Genomic DNA, 14,805 nt, shown 5'->3' with positions numbered 1-14,805 from the left:
ATGTGATAACACGGTCTCAGAGGACACAGAACAAGTTCTTTTGTATATTGGTGTATACAGGAAAGCCGCCTAGCCAGGGGAGGGAAGGAAGCAGGGGAGGAGACTGCAACAAGTCCCCTTCCACAGGTATACTATAGAATTAAAAATTCAGATTTACTGTGAAAGTTGGATCTGATGAGACAGACCGGGAGGCTGCAGGCCAAGGGGAGGTCGCCCAGGACCTTCAGGGACAGCAAACAGATACATAAGGAAAATTCCCAGACCTGCCCTTGCAAGAGATGAGGGGTTGAGGAAAAGGCTGGTAGAGACCAGCTATCAAAGGCAACACAAAAGCCACTCAGAGCCTTATTATAGGTTGCACTAAGGTTTTGTCCAAACCACATTTGGGGGAAGGTCCACAGAGTAATTTCCTTTCGACCACCCTCAGAGGCAGCTAGATGGGACAGTAATTATTCTCCCATTTAACAGATGAGGCTGAGGCAAGTAAAGTAACTTGCCCAAGGTTACCCTATTAATGCATTTGAAGCCAAAGAGTCAAAGCCAGGGCTCTTCTCACTCTAGCTAGGGAGTTTTTGCTGCTACATCGTATTGCCTCTTTCTAATGCACCTTAAATTCTGACTGATACAGAATTAATATTATATTAATTTACCTTAATGACGTGTTCTATAAATAAGTTCGATCTATTTCTCCAAGTACAAAATAAACTTCCTGATGACAGACTCTGGGTTGTTGTTTTTTAATTGTCAGCATTTCTTTTGTTACTCCCCTGGTCCCTTGTATATTGAGCAAACAATAGGAACTCAGATGCTGTTCACAAGTTAAAACCAAGGAGGTCGAATTTTAATAAAATTAAAAATAGGTTTCTCTAGTACAGTTCTCTAGTTCACAGAACTCTCAACGAAAACATTCAATTATGACAATATTTTTACAATGGAGAACATCTGGAATGGCCCAGGGGCAGATGCACAATTAGGCAAAGTCTAATGAATGGGTACAGTAGTTATTTTGGCCTCTGGTGGTACCATTTCTATGCTTGCTATTACTACAGGAGTCAAGGTTTTCTCTGCACGGATATAATCATAGCACTGGAAGGGACCAGGAGAGATCAGCTTGTCTTTGAGCCAGTCTAAACTATCCACAACTAATAAAAGCTCTTTGAAAAACATTTCCAGCGCTGGAGATTTTCTATGTTGATTTTTTTTTCTTATTCCCTTTTCTCTATTTCATAGAAAAGTCAGATCTCTAGTTAGAGATCTCAAATGATTCCACAGACATGTAAAATGTTGTTTGAGAGAAAATTTGCAAAATGTGCACCATTTCAAGAAATGTTGTAATTAGAGTGGTGTAACAGCCTGGGAGTCAGGAGGCCTGGCTTCCCTTACGAGCTTCACCACTAACAACAGTGGCCATGTGGCTTTGGGCAACTTGTTTCTCCTCTTAGTTCCACAGGCCTCCTCAGTAAACTGAAGGGGGTTTTCAAGACAATCTTGAATGTCTATTTTAGCTCTTAACATTCTTTGCCTCTACAGAAAAAAACTGTAATAACAGCTGACATTTATATAATATAATGCTTTCACATTTACAAAGCATTTAACATTTGCTACCTCCCCATCTCTCTTCTCCAGCAGCTTGCCTCTTCCAGCATTCTCTCCCTCACCCTCTCTTCTTCTCTCTCGCTGTTCCTCTCTCTCTCACTGGCTCCTTACATATGCCCTACAAACATGCTGAGATCCTCCATCCTTTAAAAAGAATTTTCACTTACCCCTCCCTTCCCCTCAAACTATCAGCCATATTTCTTCTTCCCTTCCTAACCAAACTCCTAGACAAAGTTAGCTCCCCTCGTGGCCTCCAATTTCTCACTTCACGCTCATTTCTCAACCCCTGATAATCTGGCTTCTGTCCCTACCATTCGACTAAACCACTGTCTTCTCGAAGCTCTCTCTTCCCTGGGTTTTCCTAAGACTCCTCTGTCCCGGTTCCTCTCTGAGTCCGTTGGTAGGATCTCCCCTGAGTACCTTGAACATACCTCTGAAATGTGTTCAGGACCCTCTGCTCTTCTCTCTTAGATGATCCCAGCCTCTCCCATGGACTCTCTCTGCAGATGGCTCCCAAATCTACAGATGATAATAAGCTAACATTTATATAAAGGTTGAAGATTTTCCAAGTGCTTTGTATATATTAGTTTATGTACTCTTCACAACAACCCTGTAAAGTTGGAGTTATTATTATCCCCACTGAGGCTGAGAGAGATTTTCCCAGGGTCACACAACCAGTCAGTGTCTGAGGTAGGATTCAAATCCAGGTCTTCCTAACTCTTATCTATTATGCCAAGCTGCCTCCAACCCTCATCTCTCTCCTGAACTCTAGTCCTGAATCTGCAACCGCCCCTTGGCAGATCCTTATACCTTGATATTCCATAGGTATCCTAAGCTGTCTAAATCTGAACTCACCTTTCCCCCTCAGCCTGCCCCTCCTCCTAACTTCTCTGTGTCAAGGGCATCAATTCGTCAACGTCCCACACACTCTCATTCACTCATGTCCACAGGTTCCCCATTATCCTCCACTCTTCGCTCTCACTCACAAACCCCCCACGTTAAACCAGGTACAAAGCCTTGTCATTTAGACCTCTATAAAACCATTGCAATCTGTCCCTTTCCTTCTCTTCCCAGCACAACCACCTTGGATCAGGCCCTCATCCCCTTGCACATGGAATACTAGAAGAGCTTCCTGATTGGTCTGTTGGCCTCCAGCTTCCAGACTAACCTTTTTCCAACCCATCACCCCCATTGCTTCCAAATAGACAGCCCCTAAATTCCAAATCTGGTCATGTGACTTGATTGATCCAGAAACTTAAATTACCTATAGGATAAAAAAATCACAATCTTTCACACTATGGCACCAACCTATCCTTGCAGACTGATGACACATTATTCCAAAGTCACATATTCTACACTACAGCCAAACTGGCTTATTCTCTGTCCCTCACACATGACATTCCTTCTGTTGATTCTATGTCTTTACCAGGCAAAGAGGACCTACTGCCTCTGAGAACTTACTACTTCCTTTCTTTTTTCTTTTATTTTTGGAGGGGGGAAGGCAGGACAATTGGGGTTAAGTGACTTGCCCAAGGTCACCCAGCTTGTAAGTGTGTCAAGTGTCTGAGGCTGGATTTGAACTCAGGTCCTCCTGACTCCAGGGCTGGTGCTCTACTCACTTGCACCACCTAGCTGCCCCTCCTGCCTCCTTTCAAGAGGGCTTTCCTGATTTTGCCCAGTTCTAACTCTACAACCCCGGGCAAGTCACTCATCCTATGTCAACCTCAGTTTCTATATCTGCAAAGTGGTGATAATGAGGGCACTTGCTTCCCTGGGTTGTTATGAGATTAAAATGAGAACAGTTTCGTAAAATATTTTACAAACCTTAAAGTGCAATAAATTCTCTTCCCCCAAGGAATGTTTCCTCCCCGAAAATGACTTTCTGTTCATTGCATGCACATATGCAGGGACCTTGTATTTACTTCTCTGTGTATGCAAACTCGTTGAGGTCAGGCGCTCTCACTGTTGTACCTGTCTTCATATCTACAGCACTTAACTTAACAAGGAGGCGCTTCCTAAATGCTTGTTCAATTTCATGGAATTGCAATTTGGTCCTCTGGACCATCCTGTAAGATCAATACTGCTGGTATTATATTGTTATTCGCATTTTCATGGATGAGGAAACTGAGGCTCAGAAGAGTTGGTGATTTGCTCATGGTCACACAGTTAGTAAGAGTCAGTGGCAACAACTGAGACCAAGTGTCTCCTGACCTTGAGGAAGAAGGTAATAGAAGAGATAGAACTCTGGGCTTGGGCCTCAGGAGATGGTGTAACTTACCTCTAGGCTAGTCTCTAGTCCCCAAGGACCCATCGAAGTCCATCTGCATTGGGGGAGGGAGCTCCTCAGCTAGGACACTTTCTGGCGTGTAGTAACAAGTCATATATTACTATAGTATGGTATATCATTAGTAAAGTTAATATGGATACTATAATACATAATATACCCTATTCAGTGCAATTATATACCATAGTGTTTTTGACAATGAGCCAAATACTTCCATAAATGTATGGTTATGTGATATATTTAATAATAATAATATCTAACATTTAAGAATTTGAAGATTTGCAAAGCACTTTACAAAATTTATCTCATTTTCGCCTCACAACAAACCTGGGAGGTAGATATTATTTTTATAGCCATTTTACAGATGAAGAATCTGAAGCAGGCACAGATTAGGCAACTTGGCCAGGGTCACATGGTTAGTAAGTATCTGAGGCAAGATTTGACCTCAGGTCTTCCTTATTTCAGGCCCACTACTCTATCAACTATACCACCTAGCTGCTTAACCAATGTTGGTAGTACTTCCACCAATAAACCCAACTCTATAAGCCTTCTCATCCTATGCCTTTCTTGTTCCTGACTCCCCATAAATCCTCCATAGAGGACCTACCCAATAAAGTGAAGACCTTCCTCTGGGCCTTTTAATATTTGAGGGATGTCACTGTGACCCTGGGGCTGTCCAGTTTTCATGCTTCATGGTCTCTATGTGACCAGCCCTCCTCCTTCTCCAGTTATCCACATCCTTTAGAAGGTCTTCGGATACTGTCACTTACAAGTCATCACTGACCACATGCTCAAGCCTAAGGTTAGAGATTCAATAAATTCATCCACAGTTTGACCAGGGCTCATCAGCTTCCTGTTTGTGCCCAGCCCAACTATGACAACCATTATCTGACATTCTGCTAATACATTGGTTAGGCTTTGAACCCAACCAGCTCCTTCGATGAGATAAACATTAGTTAGAAGTACCAAATTCAATTAAATACCTAATTATATTCGATTTAAGCAGTAACAGGGTTATCAATTCCCCATGATGTAATAGAAAGGCCTAATAGCCACCATGCCAATCCATAACTGTCTCCTGAAATGTTAAGAGATCAATAAAGTCATAAGGAGATCTGGAAGATTCATTGTAAAGGAAAAAAATGAGGTGTGGACAAAAGGATTCCATGAAAAACTCCACAGCTTATTGTTATAATTGTTTCCATATTTCTCTGAATTTGGGGGAGGAGACACGAAAGGGAAGGGGAAAGTTATAAATAAGCATTCATTAATCAAGCGCTATATGCCAAGCACTGTGCTAAATGGTTTACATCTGTTGGTCTTCACAACCACTGTGGGTAGTTGATATTATTACCCTCATTTTACAGTAGTGGAAATTGAGGCAGATAGCAGTTAAGTGACTTGCCCAGGGTCACATAGCTAGGAAGTGTTTGAGGCTAGACTTGTACTCGTAGGTCTTTCTGACTCCGGGCCCAGTTTTCTACCTACTCCATCACCCAGATGCCTCTCAGAAAGCCTGGGGACCAGACCAAAGACAATAAGGTATAGAACACAGAGGACCCCACTGGAATGAGGAAGATCTAGTTTCAAGTACTGTCTCTGATACAGATAACTGTGCAACCATGGGCAAGTCACCTAGAGATGAGCTTCCAATTGACAACGTTGAAAGAAGTCTCCACACCTGGAGTTTCCCACACAGAAGATTCTTGAAGGGACTCTCCACTCCTGGAGTTACCCACACAGGTCATTGAAGGGAGACTCCACACCTGGAGTTACCTACATAGATGGGTCATTGTATCAATAAGGCAAGATTCACAACCTCAAGAATGACCATGAACATACCTGTATGGTTCAGAATAGCAAAGTATGAAAAACTCTCTAGATAGAAGGCAGAGGAAGCATAGTATTTATTTAGGCATGAGAGGATCCAATCCCAAGACCAATGACTCCAATTCAATATAGTAGTAATTATATCCCAAAACCAGTAAGCCCAACTCAATGTAGCAACAAGGAAATTATAACACAATATTATAGCAAGGAACCAAGTCATCCTGTAACCTTCCCCCCTGCTAGTACCTTCCCATAAACACTCATGAATCCTAACTGTCTGCTTACCTGCATTCTCTCCCCCTCAGTTCTCTGGTCTCTGAAGCTCCCTGGTTTCCACTCTCCACTCAGCACTCTCTTCTGCAGCTCTGTCGACTCTGAATTCTGGCTGCTCTTCTGACTTCTGAATTCTCATTTCTCAATGGCTACCTTCTGGGTGTATATACTCTTTTTAGGGCCCAAAGGTTTCATGTTCAATCGGCAAAAGAGTGTGGGCCTGAGGCTTAGTGCCTAGTAAGTCAAGGGAGTAGGCCTGCCTACAAACAAACCTCTAATCAAGCTTCCCTTAATTGGCCCATCTGAGGTCTATTGAGTGGGTGGGAAAGGTCTTTAATCACAGATTGGCATCACAAAGGTGTGGGCCTGCCTCTAATCAAGCTCCCCTTTGTTGGCCCCATCTGAGGTCTATCTATTGAATGGGTAGGAAAGATCTTTCACTTACTGATTGGCCTCACAGTCATACTCTTGCCTCCATTCTGGCAAGCATATGAACCTGAATGCTGCCTGCAATCAAGCTCTCCCTAAGCGTAAAAACAAAGATGAAGAGTTCAATGATAATGACCCACATTTATGGAGCATGTGGATGTACACACTAGCATAGAGCTGTTGAAGGGGAAAAAACCAAGGATTTGGGAATCACAAAACTAAAGTTCCCAAACAGGATCATTGAGGGGGAATGCCCCTCAAGGACCCAAGTACTGGAGAGGGTTGGGGCCATCTGGAAAGAATTCATGATCTCAAGCATTCTTTAAGTCAAGGTGGCAAAGATTTATCACGCTTTACAGCGGGCAAGAGTTCTTAGGGAACCTGCAACCTTACACAGGTGCAGGAAGAGCTTTTATAAGAGATTTGGGGGTGAAACCTGTCAATTAGGTGTTTTGGGGTGGGATTAGGGAGTGGTTAAGGGGTGGTCAGTTCTTAAAGGAACATGCACTTTTTGTATCTACTGTGCAGGCATATTACTCAGGGTTCACTGAGAAATAGCCCAAGTAGGGGCTACTAGGAGGTGTGGTTTTGATCGTGAAACATCACTAAGTTAACTATCAGTCAGGGCTGACTGGGTATATTTAAGTGGCTTCCATCAAATGTCTTGTTAGACAAAATATATGTAAGAGAGTATACATTTGACTATATCCAGGATACATACCACTAAGGTCAGTAAGTAGTGAATATGGTCACAACCCAGTGCACAGCCAATTATCAGTACACAAGGAGTAGACAGCCACAGCCACCTACAGTATCAGGAGGAGAGATAAGTATTTTGCTAGGGCATGCTGCCCTGCTTTGCTGGAGAGAAACAGCTAGGACCAAGCTAGGGAGAGATGTGATTTTAGAACTGGATGTGGTTTTGGAATTGGGGTTCAGGTGCTGGCACCCAAGCAGAGGCTATTAGAATTAGGGTTCAAGCACAAGCACCCAAGCACACCATCAGAGCAGAGTACAGAGTACTTTCCCCAGGGCTTGTTATCCCCAATTTGTAGATGAGGAAGCTGAGGATCAAAAGGAATAAATGACTTGCCAAGAGCCACTGAACTAGGAAGTAGTAGAGCTAAGACCCAAACTCCAGACCAATGTCTTCTCTTTGATGTTTCAAGCCCATCACAATCTGATCTCAACTTCTCCTTTTCAAGTCTGATTTCATATTACTCCTCTTGACCCATTATTTCAGCCAAAATGGCTGACTTTCTGATCTCCTTGGCTGTTCCATCTCTTGCTCCTGTGCCTTTCCACAGGTGGTCACCCCGTCAGGAACACTTTCTCCTCCTCAATTGCACTTTTTAGAATCACTAACTCCTTTATAAGGCTCAGCTCAACACTACATCCTTTTTCATATTTTTATATATTTATTTATCTGAATTTGGGGGGAGAGATTTTTATATATTCATTTAGGACCAGAAAAATAGCTAGATTTATTTTCATCGGTCTGGGTAAGTATATGGATAATCAGGAGCTCAAGAGAAGGACATTACTACTGCTTCTGTAGCCTATTCTCACGAATGACCTTTCATTTTCTTTAATGGATTGATGGGGATTGTTATGTTTGGTAGTGTTCTGCAGGGAAAGGGGAATAAAGATCATTTATTTAAATATAGTAAAAGTCTGAATTGTCATCTGTTTGGGCACTCCCTCTCCCAATGAAAATAACTCCTCAAGGCTTCCTTAGTCAAACAAACAAAACAAAACAAAACCTATTTTGGGAATGATTCTTTGGTGCCTCAATGGTCTCTTTCCCCCATATCACAGCTCTTCCAAACTTCCTCATACAGTAGAATCTTGTCCACGTCTTCCCATCATTCCTTGTAGAGGAGGAAGAGCAGCCCAACCTACTGGAGGAGCTTCAGATTCATTTACTCTTTCATGGCTACCAAGCAGGGTCTCCAGCTGTTGTCCTTCACTCATGAACACCATCACCATCATCATTGTCACCACAGCATTGACTGACATTTACAAAGTACATTACAAACATTATCTCCTTTGATTCTCACAACTAACCCTATGTGGTAGGTAGTTCAGGTATTATTCCCATTTTACAGTTGAGGAAACTGAGGCTGAGAGGTTAAGTGACTTATTCAGGGTAACACAGCAAGTAAGCATCTGAGGTTAGAACGAAAATACCCACTGAGTTTTTCTGTTTGCCTCTCTCTGAGCTGGGGTTGGATATGGGGGAGGGCTCATTTGAAAGTTTCCCTTCTACTTCATCTAAGTTAAATGGGTGTATACAGAAGGAAGCAAGGAAACATGCATTTATCAAATGCCTACTGTATATCAGAAAGTGGTGCATATTTATGCTTTAAAGAAAGTAATGGATTCTAAGAGGTGGGAGTGAAGAGGGAAAACATTCCGAACATGGAAGAATAATAATAGATAACATTTGTCATAATAATAGTAATAGCTAACAGTTCTAGGTTACAAAGCATTTTACAAATATTACCTCATCTGATTCTCACAATAGCCCTGGGAGGTAGGTGCTATTATTATCCAGTTAGTGACTTGCCCAGGGTCACATGAATAGTAAAAACCTAAGATCAGCTTTGAACTCAGGACTTCCTGACTCCAGGCCCAACGCTCTATCCACTGTGCCACCTACCTGCCTCTAAGAACTTTGGTTTTGAACCAGACTATGACTCAGCCAAAGTGCCTTTCCTCCTTTTCTCCTCCAAACAACCTGTGCTAGGGATTTCCATCTTCCCTATCCCTCAGGACATCCATTCTGTCTTTTTTTTTTCATGATGTCCCTTATACCACTTCTTGATTGTAAGTCAAAGGTAGTAAATACACTGCAGCCCACTTACAGACACCATGTGTCTTTCCCTCATCCTCTGAGTTACTATAGCCAAATGATTCCTCACTCTTTGACCAACCTGGTGACAAGCCTCGCTGACCTTAGCTATACAGATCCCCAGATTGTAAATATACCATTGGGCCCTCAGGCCCTTCTCATCTTGGCAGTGCCTATAGGATCTTGTACCCTGATGCCATAGCTTTAGGGAACCCAGGGCTATGTCTCCAACCTGATCCTTAAGGCATTGGTGAATGTTTGTGGGCAAAAGATCACTAAAGAATTCAAATATAGATTGAAGGAAATGCATACTTTTCATTATGAAGGCATTTAAGATTGAAAGAATAGTGGGGAAAATTTCTCCCTTCACAATTTTTTTTATAAAAAGAAACATAATTAGAGATTGGTAAATGCTACTCTTTAGCTGTTTACTTTCTGATCCTGTTGATTCCAAAGACTTCATTGACCTTAAATGGAGCCGCAGATAAGTAACCACAGGCATAACTTCTCCTTCCCCTGTGAGCATGATGGCAATATCATTCATTTATTTCCTCACCACTAAAGTTGGTGAAAATGTTCTGTGGCTAATGGAATGGCATTTTCAGATGTCAACATTTTTTTGCAGCCAGGAAGCAGTTGTTTTTTATTCCCTCCCCCCAAACTTAGGAACATGGGTGCTCTATTTTAAGAGCATCAGTTAATGCTCCCTTTTAGTGATGGTGATTTTAATTGAATAAAAGAAAATAAAAGACATTTAAAGAAGGAAACAGGTATTTTCTCACATCCTCATTCAAAAGTAACTGAAAATTTTTTAATGTATTCATTCATAGCTAATAATAGTAAATAATAATAGCCATAGTTTTGTATCTCTTTAAAGTTTGCAAAGCACTGTCTGTATGCTAATTCATTTAATCCTTCTATCAACCCTATTCCCATTTTATGGCCTCAACTGAGGCTGAGAGCCATTTAGTGACTTGCCCGGGATAGCCAAGAACCTTTCATAGCTGACAAGGCTATATTAACAGGGTAAATTATGCAGAATTAAGGAAGTGAAAGTCCCACTGTATTCTACTATATCAAGGGTATTGTGTTCATGGGCCAGATTTTAGGAAAGAGGGTGACAAGCCGGAATGATGTCCTGTGGAGGGCAGCCAGGATCATGAGGGAACTGAAGATGGTGGCATACAAGAACTGATCCTTACCCGGGAGAAGAGGACGATTGGGGAACATGAGAGCTGTCTTCAAGGATTTGAAAGGCTATAATATAGAAAAGGGATTAGACTCGGTCTGCTTGACTCAGAGGGCAGAATTAGAGCAGTGGGAGGGAGTTGCAGAGACAGATTTAGGCTGAATGTGGGGAAATGCTTCCTAAGAATTTTGAGCTGTGCCAGAGTGGAAGGGACTGACCCAGGAGATCGAGTGGGTTCCCCCTCACTGGAGCCTTTAAACAGAGACTAGATATTTGCTCGTTGGGATGTGTAGAGGGTCACAGGTCAGCCTATGATTCTGACTTCTTAAGGAGTTTGTGAGACACCTAAATTAGGTAGGGTCGCATCTGCTTTCACTTAAGGCAACTCTCAAGACTCCTACTTGGCCAGAGCAAGATGCTCTAGGATAAAAGCAGAAACGGATTTGGGCAATTCAGCTTAGCCTGTCCATTCCTTCAGCTGTTGAGATGAAGAACAAAATCAAAGACAATCATAGAGCTAATGAAAATGCTGCCTTGTTAACTCTCCTCCCAAAGAGGAACCCACTTAGCCCATCACTGGCAATTGCTGACTCTGATTGTCGCTTCTGTCCTGACTGGTTGTGAAAGTCATTGATTTATTCTGAGACACTCTTCTAAAAGGTAGAGTACAAATGATGAGGAGGATATAGGCTCTCCTTTTGTAATGCACCTTTTTATCCCAAACCTTTTTCTCAAAAAATTCTCCCTAGCCCTAAAGCTCATTCCATCGCCAGTACAGGAAGGAAAAGTTACTTGCCCCCATGGTATAGCAGTACAGAACAATTTTATACCTAGAGAACCATGAGATGGAGAGCTGAAAGGGAGTTTCAAAATCATCTGTCTAGTCTGACTGATTCTAAAAGAGATGGAGGAATTAGTCATCGTAATAATATGGCGCTCTTGGGTTTATTGTTATCCTCAGTACAACCCTCTGAGATAGGTAGGGATATTGTTAGCTCCATCCTATGGATGAGGAAATTGAGGGCCTGCCCTTGATCATATTGAGGATAAGGAACAGAATTCCAACGTTGGCCGTCTGGCTCTGTTTTCCAATCTGTTCTGAAACTGCCTATATCTATGATCTTCCAAGTAACTTGGTTGGCAAATAATTCCTGGAAAAGGTACAATCTGATGCCCCTATTTGGAGACCTAGTCCATGCCCTATTGAGAGTAGTGTGAAGTGGTTAGCCTAGTGGTCCAAATTTTATGGACAAATCATCTGAGCTACCGAAATGTTGCACGATTTCTAGGGCTACACTGTAGCTTAGCAGTAAAGTGCCTGGTACATAGTAGGTGCTTTAAAAATTACCATTATTATGGCCTCATCTATCCTCACTCTAGCTTTTGAAGTATAATATATCATCTAGCAATCTTTCACAGAGCATTTGGCAGGACTAATATGTTCAGTGATAACATAAGCTTTGAGATCCTTAGAAGAAAGGAAATGTCTGATTTAGCAGAAAGAGAATCCTAGAGCCTGAGTTCAAATTCTGCCCCTGCTACTTACTATCTGTTTGACCTTGGGGAAGTCACATCCTCATGTTCTTCCTCTTTGAAACAAAGGGGTTGGACTAGGTGGTCTCTCAGCTCTTTTGCAATTTTAAATCCTATAAAAAATTACATGTGTAATCAACCCTTCTGTCACAGGGCCAAATTGAAATCAAGAGAATGTCTCCTGCACAGTTAGTGGCACAGACTCCCCCACAGTGGATACAAACCACTGGCTCCAAAGCTCACTCTGTAAATTGTGTTCAACATGAATGACCTTGTGGAAAGCAGACGTGTATTAAGCATGGAGAGCGAACACAGGGTCCTTCCTGACCTTCACTTCTTTACAAGGCAGCTGGCCAGCTGTCCCTATTAAACAAACTTAATTTCATACAGTCCTGTCTGTCTTCCTCTGGCTTCACATTTTATCCAAGGAAGATCTGGATACAGACAACACAAGAGGAAGGCTTTCTGTTTCATCAAACCAGAACAAGCCTTTTGGATCCTGCCTCTTTCCAGCCCTTATAACTCTCTTCATTCACCCCAAGGAACAACAGAAGGAATCTTCTGACTTTGGCTTGACTTGTTATTCTGATCCTTACAGATAACCATAGCTTAATGAACACTCACTACAGATGACCCAGAAAAACTTTGCCTTGGCTTTTTATAATCCTTTCAGCTCTGGCTGTTAGAAAACCTGAAGAACAGATATTCTCGCTCCACATCTCCTCTTATCCCAGTCTTTATCTACCTTCCAGGCTCTGGGTCAGCTCCTTCTCTATAAGGCCCTCCCGATTCCACCCACCCACTCAGGAATGCTAGCAAGTGTCTGAAGCCAGATTCAAACTCAGGTCTTCCTGACTCCAAGTCACATGCTGCATCCACTGACACATCTAGCGACCCCTTGCTGGGAATAACATTAACATTGACAAGATCACAGATCTGTTGGCGTCTTGGATTTGTATCATCTCTGTAGGATATAAGCTCCCTGAGGGCAGGCACTGTTGGTTAGCATCTTTGTATCCACCCGTGTGTGTGTATACATACACATATACATACATATACATGCATATATTATATATATACATACATATATATACCTACACATACACACCTACATACACATACAGATATATATAACACATCCATAACAAATGTTTGTGGCACTGAATTGAATTGAGGGCTGGATAACAGATGCATGAATAGATGGAAAGATAGTTGGAAAAATCATTAAACTAACCAGAGCCTCCTGAAAATTAAGTGATATGAAGAAAACAGGATGATCCTGAAAGAACAGTAATTCTGATAACAGCTGTAACGACTAGCCTTTGTCTTATACCTTGAGATTTGCAGAGCACTTTACATATAGTCTGTCACATGATCCTCACAACTCTGTGAGGAAGTACTATTATTTTATGGATGGGCAAAGTGAGGCTTAGAGATACTAAGTCATTTGCCCAAGGTCACAGAGCTAGTAAGCATCTGAGGCAGGATTTGAACCCAGATCCCACTAGGTCACACGGTGGATAGAACATTTGATTTGAAGTCAAGAAGGCCTTAGTTCACAGATAAGCATGATGGAAGGTAGAATGTGGCAGATATAAAGTCACGATCCAGATAAAAGAGTTCTTTCTACAAACATTTGAAGAGATCCAAAAAATGAAAAATGGCATAACCAGGATCATATGTAGCACATATCAGACCAAGGATTTGAACCTTTGTCCTCCGCCTCCAAGATTCTCTCTTCCCACAAGATATCTCTCTTTGGTATAATCAAAGATGCCCTTCAGGATGGATGGGCCATGGACCTGAATTTGTCTGATAGGTTTTATGTTCCTATAATTGTTTTCGGAGAAGCAAATGGCAAACCACTCCAGTATCTTTGCCAAGAAAACCACAAATGGGGTCACAAAAAGTTGGACACGACTGAAAACAACTGAACAAATAATTGTTTTAAAACTATTCCTATTTACATAGAGATTTTTTTTTAATCAGTTGGGAAGTAGAGGCCTTTCCTAGAACAATTTCATGGCTCTGAAGGTAAGATTTTAAGAATCATGGATAAACTTTCAAAAAAACATTATTTCACTGTGCAAGGCAAATAGTTAATAAAAGCAGATTTTCTACAAATTTGGCACCCACTCATACATGTATCAAGCTGTCAGAAGAAAAGTATTTTCCCAAGAGGTGTGAAAGTAAGTCTGTCTTTACTTGAACTAAAAGTTCCATGAAAAGACAAGGTTTCTGTAATACACAGCATGCACCATCTAGAAACAAAGCAAATACCAGATTTGGAACATTAGAAGCACCCAATTAGTGGGATTAATATCGCTTTTCAAAGAACAGGCCACTCCCCTACTCCAAAGCCTTCAATGACTTACTATTTCCTATCAGATAAAATCCAAACTCCTTAGCTTGGCATTTGAATCCTTCCATGACCTACCTTTCAGCTTCACATCACTTGGAATAGGAGAGTGGATCAAGTGCTGGGAGACCTGGGTTCAAATCCTGCCTAACACTCACTGTGTAACCTTGACCAGACACGGGCAAGGTCACTTCATCTCTGTGAGTCTTGGACAACTCCATCAGATTATAAATTATAAATGGGTCTTGATCTGCTTTGGGTGAAGAGAGTTCTCACACCAATGAAATCACAGGTCCTTGACACATAAAAGTGTTAACCCTTCACAGTTCTGTTCTAACCAAACTGGACTACTATTGAGCTCCTAGAAGTTGACATAGTATCTAATGCCTCCATGCATTCACGTGGTCCAGGTATGAATGCCTCTCTCAGAATCTGGCTTCTTCCTTCAAGGATCAGCT

The sequence above is a fragment of the Trichosurus vulpecula genome, chromosome 3 (assembly GCF_011100635.1).
Source record: "Trichosurus vulpecula isolate mTriVul1 chromosome 3, mTriVul1.pri, whole genome shotgun sequence".
Classification (NCBI taxonomy): Eukaryota; Metazoa; Chordata; class Mammalia; order Diprotodontia; family Phalangeridae; genus Trichosurus; species Trichosurus vulpecula.
This window is presented reverse-complemented; position numbering follows the sequence as displayed.